General features: G+C 36.6%; 1 protein-coding gene across 7 annotated transcripts in view; it reads left to right on the top strand.

Moving 5' to 3' along the window:
- SORBS2 (sorbin and SH3 domain containing 2) overlaps positions 1-12811 on the top strand; it is a 155493-nt gene that overhangs the window by 22681 nt on the left and 120001 nt on the right. For all 7 annotated transcript variants that reach the window (XM_071807618.1, XM_071807600.1, XM_071807601.1 and 4 more), the window contains one exon: positions 1042-1159. The gene's annotated coding sequence lies outside the window, so the exon portion shown is untranslated. The remainder of the gene's footprint in view (positions 1-1041; positions 1160-12811) is intronic.

The following is a 12811-nucleotide window of genomic DNA, read 5'->3' on the forward strand; positions in this document are numbered from 1 at the left end:
TGATTTTTCCACACCAGGCTGTTGTAGGTTTAGAGAGTAACTTCATATCTGATAACTTTTCCTTGAAGCAAAGTAGCAAGTTTTTCAGTGGCAGTGCGTAACAATGTGGACATGTATGAAAAGTTGTTCTGGTAAAGCAAAGTAAGTTGTGCCTTTGAGAATTGCTGAGATATATAGAGGAACATCTTGGAAGCTTTTTCCTGTACCAGAAGTTGCTGTGAGAAGTTAAATAACAATGGTGGTACTGACTTGGCTTACCTGTGTTGTTTGAAACTTCAAAGTAATTAGTTTTTAGGTACCCATCAAGATTTTTTGGGGTCTTTACATTTCCCACTATTTTTATGTTATGAGAGGGTAAGCTGGCTGGTTGGGGATACAGCAGAAAAGGGCAGGGGGATCTGTATCATCTCACTGAATGGCCTTGGCAGAAAAACTGGAGTGCCAATAGCTTCAGGTCACTAAGCTTCCAGAACAGCACTGGTGCTGAAACTGGAAATGTGAGGTGCAGACTAGAAAGAAACTACTGGTTTCATTCTTGGTAAACTGATTTGTCCTCTCCTCAAATCTGTATACCGGCCAGATGTGATGCACTTATATGCAAACAGAAGTACTTCCGTCTCAGATGAGCCCTTGTGTAAAGAAGGCAAAGCATCTTCAGAGAAGATAAAACTCAGAATGTATTTTTCACATAAAAACATATCCCTAGTGGTTCATTTCCTGAGCTACAGGTCTTCAAGGTCCCAGATTTCTTTTTAACAGTTTTTCAGTTTTTTTGTTCGTTATCCACACTGGTTGTTCCCTGCTCTGTTTCTTTAAATAAAAATTTGTACAATGAACAAAGTTTTTTGCTATGGATTTCCTGATATTTTTTTTTTTCTTTCTTTCTTCCCAGCTTCGATTGGGAGGCTGGTTTTTCTGTACTACATTTTCATTTCGATTGTAGGCAAGCCCATTGCCGCTGAAAATAGCTCAAATGTTCTTAGAACAAAAACATCAACCAGTAGCTCAGATTCTTTCTCTCTTTCTCTTTTTCTTTTGCAGACTCTTACATGTGAGTTAAATTAATTTCTTGAGAGAAACCTTCATAAAGGGCTAAATAAACAAGATCTACATATACAGAAATTTCTGCATTTGAGACACAGCTAAACTTGTCTGTCTGGTAAGTTGTATTTTTCTTAAGGATTTGTCTTTCTTCCTGCCCTCATGACTCACATTCTTGAGTTTCTAATTAATGCTCAGAGAAAACCAGCTTCTGTTTGCTAGTTCTGCTGCATGCTCTGTATGAAGTACTAAGACTAATCTGCAAAGGCATTATTACTGTGCTGCTTTTATAAACTTCAAAACAGTACCTGTGATTCTATATGGTATTTTGGTATAAGTGGGGTTTTAATTGCTTATCATTTAATGTTTTAAAGCAATATTGGCGATTGTTCTGTCTTGAAATTATTTACCTGTTTAAATGTTCTGAATTTAATTAAATAACTTCAGAATTTGTATTGCGAAGTATATTTTATGCCAAGTCAGAGTTTAAAAATAAACTTTCCAGCAATTCATTCATGTCTCATTGCTTTCTGATTTCATCTTGTATAGATGAAATAGGTTTGTGTTATTGATGTAATGATGTATTTTCCTTGGTGACATGCCTGTTTCCTAGGGCAGTAAGCGTGCTTGTCAGTAGTCATTAATTTGATAATATGATTCTGTAACAGTTCTATTAAAGATATTTGTGACTTTGAGTTTCTTCAGGTATTGATCGTACTGCTTGAAACAAATTTTTTTTTTTTTTTTATTATGAAGTGTTAACTCTGTTCACTCAAACAAAAGCAAGTTTTGTCCACTACCTTCTATTTTTATTCTTTGTTGTGATTAAAATGAAGCAAATCTCAGAAAAGCAAAAGATTTTTTGCTCAATGCTGTGGCTGTTCTAAGCATTTGTCTAGCATTAAATGGCAGTCTATATATACCTAGTCCATCTGACCACATATGCTGTGGTGCATTGGTTTACCACAATTACTGTGTATTGATGTACTGTATGCCCTGGTTCTGCATAGTTCCTTTTGGAGCTTTGCTATAGCCATAATGCTAATTTATTTCACAAATATATTGAAAATCCACATTGTATTTAAAAGGAGTTGTACGTTTAATGTAAAGCAGTAGCTACGCATTATATTTTCATAGGAAGAAAAATAGATCACTGCTTTTTCATGAAAACTGTTTGGGGGCTTTCCAATTCTTTTAAGTTTTAGTAAGAGGCTTTCCATCTTATTTTTGGATTAAAAGAGAAAATCTGAAGTGTATGTATGCATTTCATATAGCGTATCTTTTTGTTAAAAATACACAATTTTGTGTAAAAAATCAGTTTTTCAGGAAAAGTAAACCAAGTCTGGTTCAGTTGTAACATTTGGAGTAATGTTTTATTCTGATATTTGAGAATCATGGATCTAATTCTGCTTGTTCTTCCTTATAGTAGCAGATACCAATAATGTAATGTTGATATCCACTTGGAAACCACAGGAGTTTTGGTACTAGGCATACATTGTTTCAAATGAAACAGTTTATATTCTTTTTCCCCTTTCCTTTTTAATTAGATTGTGTTCCTCTTGGTTTAAGGTCTTCCCCATTCTTCTCTTATTGTCACACATAAAGCTGCTTCCCTGGTCTTTCAAATCAGTCACTCTGTCCTTGTACTTCCTAAGTTCTTTTGACCACACTCCAGTGAATACTTGTCTTACATTGATGGTTTTCATATAAAAAGAATTTGTCATCTGAGACTTACTTCAGAAGAAGCTGAGGTTTATGAAGGAACTTAAATCACTTTAGAGGCCATACTGTGGTTACTGTTTGAGCAATGTAAAAATTTGTGGTCCCTTGACATGTCCAAAAGACATAGCTGGAAGAGAAATTACACAAAATAGGGCTGCAAAATAGACAAAATATTTACCAAGTATTTTCAGTTAAAAGCAATGCTTGAATTGTGCAAAGGGCCAAGGATGATCTATTAATGGTCATTTTTTTAATTCATGTAACTTTGAAGTTACTATATAAGACCAAGTTTTTGCTTGACACCTAATTTTTAACTGAGCAGCAGACCTGACTTATAGGAACTTGTATCTGGAATGCTAACACAACCCAAATTAAAGCTGACTGAACTTGGCACAAAATTGAGCTAAAGGGAGGAAATCTCAGGAGTACAGTGGAATTTCTTTCATTCAGTGGGTATACCTCTGCATTCATAGGAAACAAACAGAAACATTTTGTGCAGGTTCCTGCTTTTGACAGTGTGTCTTTGTTCACTTCCCAAAGGTGGTGTCAAATACATTGAATAAAAATGAACTTTCTTATTTGGATTTTTCATTTTATTTAATGGGTTCCCTGGGACCATATGATGAAGTCTGGAATGGCCTAACACAGTTTGTAATTCTTTGTGTCTTGCTCAGAACAATTTAGGTTACATAAATGTGCTCCCTCCTTATTGTCTTTGCGAGCTCAGATACAGGGGTGAGAAGCAACTGTATCTATAAGCATTTTATGATGGAATTATTTAATATGTGTGTCTCAGAAAATGTTTCTTTCTTGCCAGTATAAGTGTGTTCCAAACAGTGTATGATATTACCAGACTCTTACTTTGAGAAGCAATAGGTGGTGATAGCTTGGATTTCTTGTCAAAAACTTCATGCTGATAAAGATCTTAAAATAATATGCTGTTTAGTCACAATGTGTCAATATTGCTTCCGCTATGTCGTCCAAGTTCAATTCACTTACTGATGGCAACAAGATTTTATGGTGTCTGTTTTCTACGGGATTCTGATCCACAAACAGAATTCCAAAGTGGCAAGATTTTAACAGCAGATCATAGAAATATGTTGAAACTGTGTGGGTTTAATATGTGGCAGTGCTGGAGAAGAAAACAATGTTTTGAGAACTGTAGAGCAAGACCTGGTGATAGAGGAAATTTATCTGATCAAAAGGCCATCATACAGGCACCTCTTCATTGCATTAGGCTCAGACTGGGGATATACCAGATTGGAGGTGCTTGAGAGCATGTGTATTCTTATGTGAGACCTGTGAGTGGTCTGCACTGGGCTTACCTGGCCATGCGCTGTTCTCAGATGGTGATAGATAGCTCTGGAAAAAGTTTGTGGTGTGATTCTTTATGTAACTAGCTGCTTTAGAGGGCTGCAATTTTTATGGCATCCTGGCTAGTTGCTGTCTGCAGCAACGAACAATGGCCCCAGGGTCTTAGGCTGTGCTCTGACCTTTTGATAGATCCGAACGAACTAGGGACTGGCAGGATTCCCAGATTCTCACAGTAGCCTTTGCTCATCATACTTGACCTGCAGTTTGGGGGAAGAGGGCAAAATCAATCACTTCATTAATAATCAAGTATAGCAATGAACATCTTCTGCCTGGATGATTAACTTTAACTGTAATTTTAACTGTCCAAGCCTTTAGTTGCTTCACCTTTCTACAAAAATTCCTTTCTTTTGAGATGTATTTTTTTTTAGATTCTGCAACCTCAAAAGTATTCATTTTCCATTGTTTGGTGGGTTTTTTGTTTGATTGCTTGTTCTTATTTGTTTTTAAGTAAAAGTTGATAGTCAAAAGGACATATTTTTGCTTACGAAACACACAGGAATAGTTTAGTTTTCACTTCTGCCTTAAGCTTTGAGTTTCATTTTACTCTAACTTGTGTTTGAGTTTGAAAAATACTGATTTGGTAATAAAGTTGCATGATATATAGAGGATTTTCCTGTTTAGCCATCTGTGTGCTTCTACTTTAAAGAGAAAAGCGTGCTTATGCACTGTCTCTTCCTAAGTAAGCACTTAACCATATGTCTCAGAAGTATGTTTTAATCTGTTTTCAAGGTGGCTCACATAAGGCATTACTTGCTTATGTTTGTATGTAAGGCTGCATTTCTCTCTGTATATTAGTGGCTTATGTCCCTAAATGTTTAATTCTGTTTAGAAGGCTGTGTCATTTTTACTGCTAGAGGCAGCTTGAGCACTTAGGCTGCTTCCATGCTTGAGAATTCTAATGAATTGTTCCACAGAAAGGGGTTTTTTTTTGTTCCCTATTTAAAAAAAAAAAAAATAAAAATAAAAACACAAAAGAGCCACCACATTTAGGATAAATGCATTTAAAAAGGAATTAACTTGATACAACAGAGTCTCTTAACATGCATATCTTCCCTAGTCTGTGCAAAAATAACAGGTGACACACGTAGTAGCAGCTCCACCCTTGTGAGCAACAAGTTCCTGTATGCAAGAAGCCTCTCGACTTTGGAAGTGCTCCATGAGGCACCTGTATAGGATTCACTCACTTATGTGATTCATCTCAGTGGATCTGAGTGAACTAAGAGGTGAGGTGCACCAAATACAGCAGAACTGTACATATGACCCTGGATCTGTCAGGTCTCTGGATCTTTTGGAAAGCAGCGGATTTCTTTTCCAAAGTCAAAGGAAGTAGAAATGAGAACAGCAGAGATAAATAGTATATATCTAATAAGATCCTATTATCTTATTTACTTCCTTGGAGGAAAAAAAGTAGAGGAGGCATGAAAGGGAAGATAAACTATATTGCTTATGTGAAGGGGCAGTTGACTTGGAGAGCCAGTTCCTCTGTCTTGATAACGCTTAGTCTATCAATACTGTTTTTCAATAGTTTTCATAGCCTTCAATATGTGGAATTAGCTAGTTGATCCTTCCACAGTGATGGTTAGAGAAATAAAGGCAATTGGAACTTGCTGTCAGAGGTCCATTGGATCTCTAGATGGTGTAAAATCACCTTTTTGTTTCTGCTTCCCCCTGGGTCCTGCACAAAGCGTTCCAGTGCTGAAAAGGGAAGCTAATGGCTGATTTTTCTAATGTTACAGATCAGACCAAAAGTAAGAATAAAAGTGAGAATAAAACTTATGTAAGACTTTGTTAGAAATGAGGATAATGATATTTGTGTGTGTGTGTGTATGTTAAACAAAAAGTTTAATCTACTGTTTGAACTGGAATTCAATTTTGTCTTAAGGGTGATGCTTCTGAAAAGCTGTCCATTTTAAGAAAGAAAAAAAAGCTTGGAGTCAACAGTGTCAACAAATGTAACTAGGCAAACATGTCTGAATTCCTAAAGAGTGTAGAGATGTACTGCAAATGTGCCTTACCGAATTACTTTAAACTCCAGAACCTGATGTCCTGTGAAGTTTGTATATGCTAGTGGCAAAGGTTGCCTCTCCATGCCTGATTTCTCTTCTTTATGTAAATAGGATAAACATAAATCCACTGACATGGAAATAATTGTGTGGTTTCTTGCTTCGTAGCAGCTGACTGCATGGTGGCTTTCTAGCAAAACACTTAAGTGACAGGCGGCAGGTCAGCATGGTGTTGATCTATCTTCCTGTGATCTTGGAAGCCTCTTCCAAATGACTTACAAGGTCTATATTTCTGTAGTGATATGTACCAAATATTTGCCTGTAAAACCAAATGACTGGTCAAGAAACATTTGCTTCTGTCTAGATATGTATTAAAATATATACAATAGTAATAAGGAATGGGTAGAATAGCTGACATGAACCAGTAGCTGACTCCTAATTAGAATTTGAACAAAGCTTATCAACTTATTTCAGATTGAAGATACTGTTATTATGTGACATTGGTAAGGAGCATGCTTTTGTTAAATTTTCAGATCTTTTTATTCCTTGGGTCCAGCTAAAATGAAAAGCAGTAGTGTCAAAATAATCCTCTAAATTTTGAAGTCTGTTCCATGCTTAGCAATTATATATGCTTGACAAAAACATTTATTTGGGGTTAGAGGATTGTTTCCAGTGGAAATCTGGGCTCCTTTGAGTAAGGCTTTTACAAGCCAGCAAACACAACAGTGCAAGTTTGAAAGACCTTTGAGTCAGCTGGTTGAACTACTTATTACAAAATGTTTATTCATTGCATTTAATAACTTGTCTGTCAATGATCTGGCAAACCAGAATGACCTGGAAAAAGGTTGTTCTTATTCTTAAAGATTCATGCATGTGTCTAGGCCTATGGAACTGTCACAAACAGCTGCTACTATGCATTTGCACAATACTTGAGTGTTCAGTGTTTAAAACCTCTGTCTGTCTATCTGGTCAAAACTTACATGACCCAATCTTTAGTCTGATCTTTGAAGATTAATAAACACTGACAAAATCTATAGGATATGGGCAAAATGTTTTTTGGAGAGAATCAGACTAACTGGTAGGTAGTGTGTTTTAAGTTATTTTAAATGATATTTGCTTGTTTTCTGTGAACTCAAAATACTGTCTTTAGGTTTTTGCATACATTGCTACATTTAGATTGAGAAAAAAAAAGTTTAAAATGATAGAGAACTTCTACATTTGTTTTCTTTTTGAGGTTTCAGGATTATTTTTGTTTCTGCAGTCAAAGATGCACTTTTCTCGATCACATGCTCCTCACCAAGTAGGAGTAAGGCAGGTTTTAAAAAGAGCGTCTTTTTCTGCAAAGAGACCATCTTTCCCATCTGTTTCACAATGGTAATAACATTGGAATGAATCACTTAATAAATTTAAAACTCTGGACCCTTCATTAGTAGCACCTCTGATTCTGGCACATTAGGCACTGTGATACTTTGTGTTTTGTTGAACTGATGAAGTTCTTATACTCAGTTTTTGTTCACTTTCTCTCTGTTTCACACTTGGTGCTCTCATACGCCCTTGTGAATGACATGGAAGATGTTATATCCAAGTGCATTATCATGCATAGCAGAGGCAGGCTGTGTTCTATAGCTAACAGAAGGGGAAATCTCAACAGAATTTTAAAAATGCAACATCCTGCGTGAAGTGCATATACCTCATCTATTCATTGATTCTTCTGGCAGTAACCTTTCTGTGTGTAAAACTTCTATTTTTTTTTTCCCCCCTTTCTAACAACAGTATCTTAAGCAGACATGTAGTTCTTTCTCTGTTGTTATCACTGTGTAATTTCACAATTATTGTGAATAACTTTAGTGTTCCATTGCATGAGTTACACACTGTAACATTTAATACTTGTACATTCCTTTCTGAAAATTCACAGCAGTAAAGAAAACTGATTTAATGTATTAACTTTTCATTAAATTATGTAATAAGCAATCATGATAATATCTCCTGAATGCACTTCTAAGTCAATGGAAATTCACTGATTCTGGCATTCAAATTATACAGAAATGTTCATATCCCTTAGATGAAACTGAGAGAAATTATTCCTGGACATTTGTAGTAACATATAGTTAAGGAAAAGTCCATCCTGTCTGTCACTGCTATAAAGGTGATGAACAAAGAAAACTGGTATGCACTTGTTTGGGCAGTACCCAGTGTAATGAAGCAGTGATGGTAGCCCTGGCACTGAGAGTTACTAGTGCTAATAATTAATACCAGGATCACTAGCATAACCACGAAAAATGACTGTTCTGCTTTGGGCAAGTGGACAAATAAAGAGAATGAGCTCAAAATGCAGTGCAAGACCATTCAGTTTAGACCACGGTAGGTAGCTTGGCCCTTTATGTATAGCTGTGCTACTAATGTGAACTGTGACATGTCAAACCTTAGTTTTTCGGTCAGTTCTTTGACAGCTTCTTCCATTTTATGCTGTTATTGCCTTTCATGCTGACAGTAATAAAAGTCACTGTGTGATTATTTTCTGCATAGAAAAATCATGTTGTTTTGAATTAGAACCTAAGGAAATTACTAACCATAGATTATAGTATTTTAATTAATAAATGTTTTGACTGTAGACAAGGTGTGGAGAAGCAATCAGGTCAAAAAGTGATAGTGTATTAATACATCTAGATTGCTAGCTTCAGTCTAATCCAGGCAAGTAACGGTCATGCATGGTTTACCATAGAACAGCAATTTGGTCTATGTCAGTTAAACACTTCTCTGCTGACAAAGCAGTATCTCCTGAGATGAGACCACATAGTGTTCCAGTCTGACCACGGCCTCTTCGATGTCTGGAATGAGCAAGGAATTTAAAGTACTTATCTCTTTCCCTACAGGGTGAAACCAAGGTATATTGATCAAGTGAAACTAGCATGGTTTTGGTCTTACTGTTAATTCCAAGGAGTTTATGTGGAATAAATACAGCACACAATTTTTTCTAGGCAATGTATGAGGCATAATTACATTTCAAAATCTGAATGCACATTTACTAGATGCATGTTAGATTAACTGTGACTGTGTAAAGCTTCACACTGTGTTTGCACACAACTGGAAGAGGCGTAGGTACAGTCAGAGTATGGAGGATTAGGCTGATGTGTCATACCTTAAAATCTGCAATATCAAGCCCTCCACTTGAACCAGTTGTCTTTCAGTTTTTGTATATAGGATATTTCTCACCATAATGACCTGCATGAGAATGATCTCATTTCTGAATTAGGTAATAAATTTAGCTATGGATATGGATTTTACAGGAAAAGGACAACAAGCTATAACAACAACAACAAAATCTATTTCTCCGTAAGCATAGCCTTATCTTGACACTTCAATTCAGGCTGCTCATCAAACACCTTTTTTAGAATAATAATGCCTTGACAGCTGCAATAGATATAAAACAGACAAATACTTGGATTTTTTTGTTTTTCTTGCTTCCTAATGGACTCCAGAACTTGATGACCTTTGCTGAAAATAACTTAACTAGCTGGAGCCGTATCCAGACAGAACTATTTGAGGGCATGTGGTGAAGGCTCAGCTGTTTGGACTGTGTTTATCATTCCACAGATATGATAGCTAGACAAATAGAGGAAATTTAAAAAAAAAAAAATCAAACAGTTGTGAGGGTGAAATACAAAACTAAAAAAAAAAAGCCTCCCTAAATCATTATTTTTTCTGATTACTGATGACCTTGAGGAGTATTTCCACTATTAAAATGCTGTTGCTCGAATGCATGCTGCGTCTTCTCATCTAAATTGCAGGTTCGTATTGCAACAGTAATACTTTGTTCTTTCTCTGAGTTCATGCTGAGGGTTGTGAAAGGTCAAACCGGGTCTCTAGATCCAGTCTAGAGGCATGTCAATGCCCTAACTTTTGCATTGATTTCATCACTCTCTCTTAATGTTACCATTATTGGTCAATATTCAACAACTGTTTCAGTCCTTGGGTCACAAGTACTTTACCTGATGAGAAAACCTACCATTGGTCTTTGCTGGTTAATAATTAACTTTTTGCAGTTCAACTGCCAGTGAAAAAATGTTTAACGTTCTTTTGATCACTTAAAGGGTTTTCCTCACTCTCCCATTTGCTGTGCCTGCCTACTAAGATTCTATTGAAAAACAGTTTTCTTGTAACCAAGAAAAATATACTGTTCTAACAAATAATTTTACCGGAGGTGTTACTGCTAGCTGTTTTATTTAAGTGTGGTCGGGTGCTGCAGAACCAGGTGAGCAGGGAGCTGGATCCCAAGTCTTTCAGTCAGCAATGGTATGTTTAGCCAGTGCTGGATTATCACTGGAGAGGTGGTAGGAGGAGCAATAAACTAAATGTGTTGTAGGTCAAGTTGTCTAAATATGCATTACCTCTAATGCTTGAACTGGCTAATGAAGAGAGCTCACAATGTTGCTGTTTATTAGCAAATAATTTTTAGGAGCTGTGTCTGTTCTTTTTGTTCATGTGGTACATTAATTTTGTTCCATTTGTGAAGGAAAATGCACAAGTACAGAACCTGCTTTTTGCGTAAACATACTAAAAATTACATGTATGTGTTATCAAAATAAACATGGGTTCATACTCTTTTGAAATACACATATTTGTAACAAGAGGGTCCTATAAGAACTGTTAAATCTTGAATAAAAAATTGAGTCAGTCTTGAGAAAGACTGTGTCCTGTACTCCAGTAAAATTTTACAGACTTGATTGATACTGATGAGGTTAGGAAGCATTGTGAATGTCGATCAAGACTGTAAGAAACTTCAACTGCTCTTGTGGTAGAAGGCGTTTCTGTATCCTAGACAGTTTTAGCTTTTCGGAGGACTAAGTCATCTTTAATTTTGTCATAATCTGTTGTTTCTCTAATTGAAGCCTGCCTCAGAAAATATTGAACTACACTGTCACGGTACTGTCAAATATTCTGCTTGTTAATTTCCAGGATGCAATTTCATTGCCCGAAAGGGTGGAGAACATCATTAGCTTCCTTAAGACCTTTGGTACAGTCAGCTGTTTTTCTCTGCTGGGGTTTTGCCTGTCAGCTTGAAAGCTTCAGAGTGGCTTTGCAGAGTTCTGCCTTGGAGAACACTGGGGCACAAGCTGCTCTGCAGTGGTGGGGAAAGGGCAAGTCCCACAGCGGCTTTGACATTGCAGCACCTGGTGTGCCTCAGGATACAAGCCTATCCTCAAAGGTAACCTTGTAGTAACACCAATAGCAAGTCCTACAAAGCCATCAGTAGGTGTAAAGGCTAAAGTTTGTTACGTGTGGGGAAAGCCTAACTGAATGGAAGGAAGCAGGAAGCTGTCTTGCACTATTTAATCGTGTAAATATTTCAGTGATTGTCAAATAGACATTTACCTGTATATGTGAACACAAGCCTTTGCACATGCCAAAGAGATTCTCATAATATTGATGCAGTGTGATTTTTTTTTTTTTTTTTTTTAAATCTCCTCCCCCCCCCCGCCCCCCCACCTCCCTCCCCCCAGCTTCAGCGCAGTGGGCTGGCTTTAATCTTGATTGAATTTACTTTTCTGAAAATGAGGTGTTAACCTATGGTGGACATGGTATCTCATCTATGAAGGAATTCATCAGATACATCAGGGATACTTGGATGAATAGAAACACAGTTGCAAAATAAACTTTTGTAGTTAAAGCTTTCAGTTGCTTGATTCTTGCAGGTGCAGTATTCCAATTTTCTGCCATGTTTGTGTATTGAGCTGTCGGTACCTTGATCCTCAGTCTAGAAAAACTGGTCCTATATTAGTCAATATTTATTTTTCAACAGTATTTCCTTTCACATTGATAGATATTTAATACCGGGAATTAAAATAGTCTTTGTGGGGAATTTTTTCTCTTTTGACCAGGTAGCATACTTGAACTCTTTCCTTACTGCTAACTCTGTGACTTAATTGCAAGTTACAATTTAATTTGGCCTTATTTGATAACCTGTTAGGTTTCTTGTTACTGTATTTTAGAGATTGGGGGTGGCTTTAATGCAGCAATGATGCATCTTCAGCCAATCTCAATGATGGAAATTACTTTCAGAACTGTTACTGTTTTGGGCTTTGTACTTGCCCTTTTCATACAGGGCATAGTGATTGTAATAAATGAGTAGACCATTTCTCTGTGGAAGTGCCTGGTGGATTTTTCTTCTGAGTATGGCTGAGTAATGTAGTTTGTCCCTGTTCCTAATGTCGGAATTTATTTAAATACCTTCATTCTACCTTTGTGCCCATTTCCTAATCTCTTCCTTTTGCTTCTACAGAGCAGTAGGAATATTACTCAAGTCAGTGTCTAGAGCAGCATAAAGGTTGTATAGCTAAGAGCAGAATTCGACAGCTTTATTACTGTTTCTATAAAGCTGCAAGCTACAGAGCATTATACTAGAGAGAAAAATATTAGAATATTTTGTCAGGAGATGGTATCATTTGGAATATTAAGCAAAATTGTCTTCCAAAATTATTCAGTGCTGAATCACTGTGTGAAGCAACTTATCTGGCTAATTTGTTGCCCTTTCTAGGTTTCTTTAGCTTGCCAGTTCTTTGGAATGATGAAGTCCTGCTGACTCAGACAGAAATGCTAGGTTGACAGTTGATACCAGGATCTCAGTCAAGCTTGTCTGAGTAGTTGCTTGTTTTCAGTGGTGTAATTAAACA

The sequence above is a fragment of the Patagioenas fasciata genome, chromosome 4 (genome assembly GCF_037038585.1).
Source record: "Patagioenas fasciata isolate bPatFas1 chromosome 4, bPatFas1.hap1, whole genome shotgun sequence".
In the NCBI taxonomy this organism is placed as follows: Eukaryota; Metazoa; Chordata; class Aves; order Columbiformes; family Columbidae; genus Patagioenas; species Patagioenas fasciata.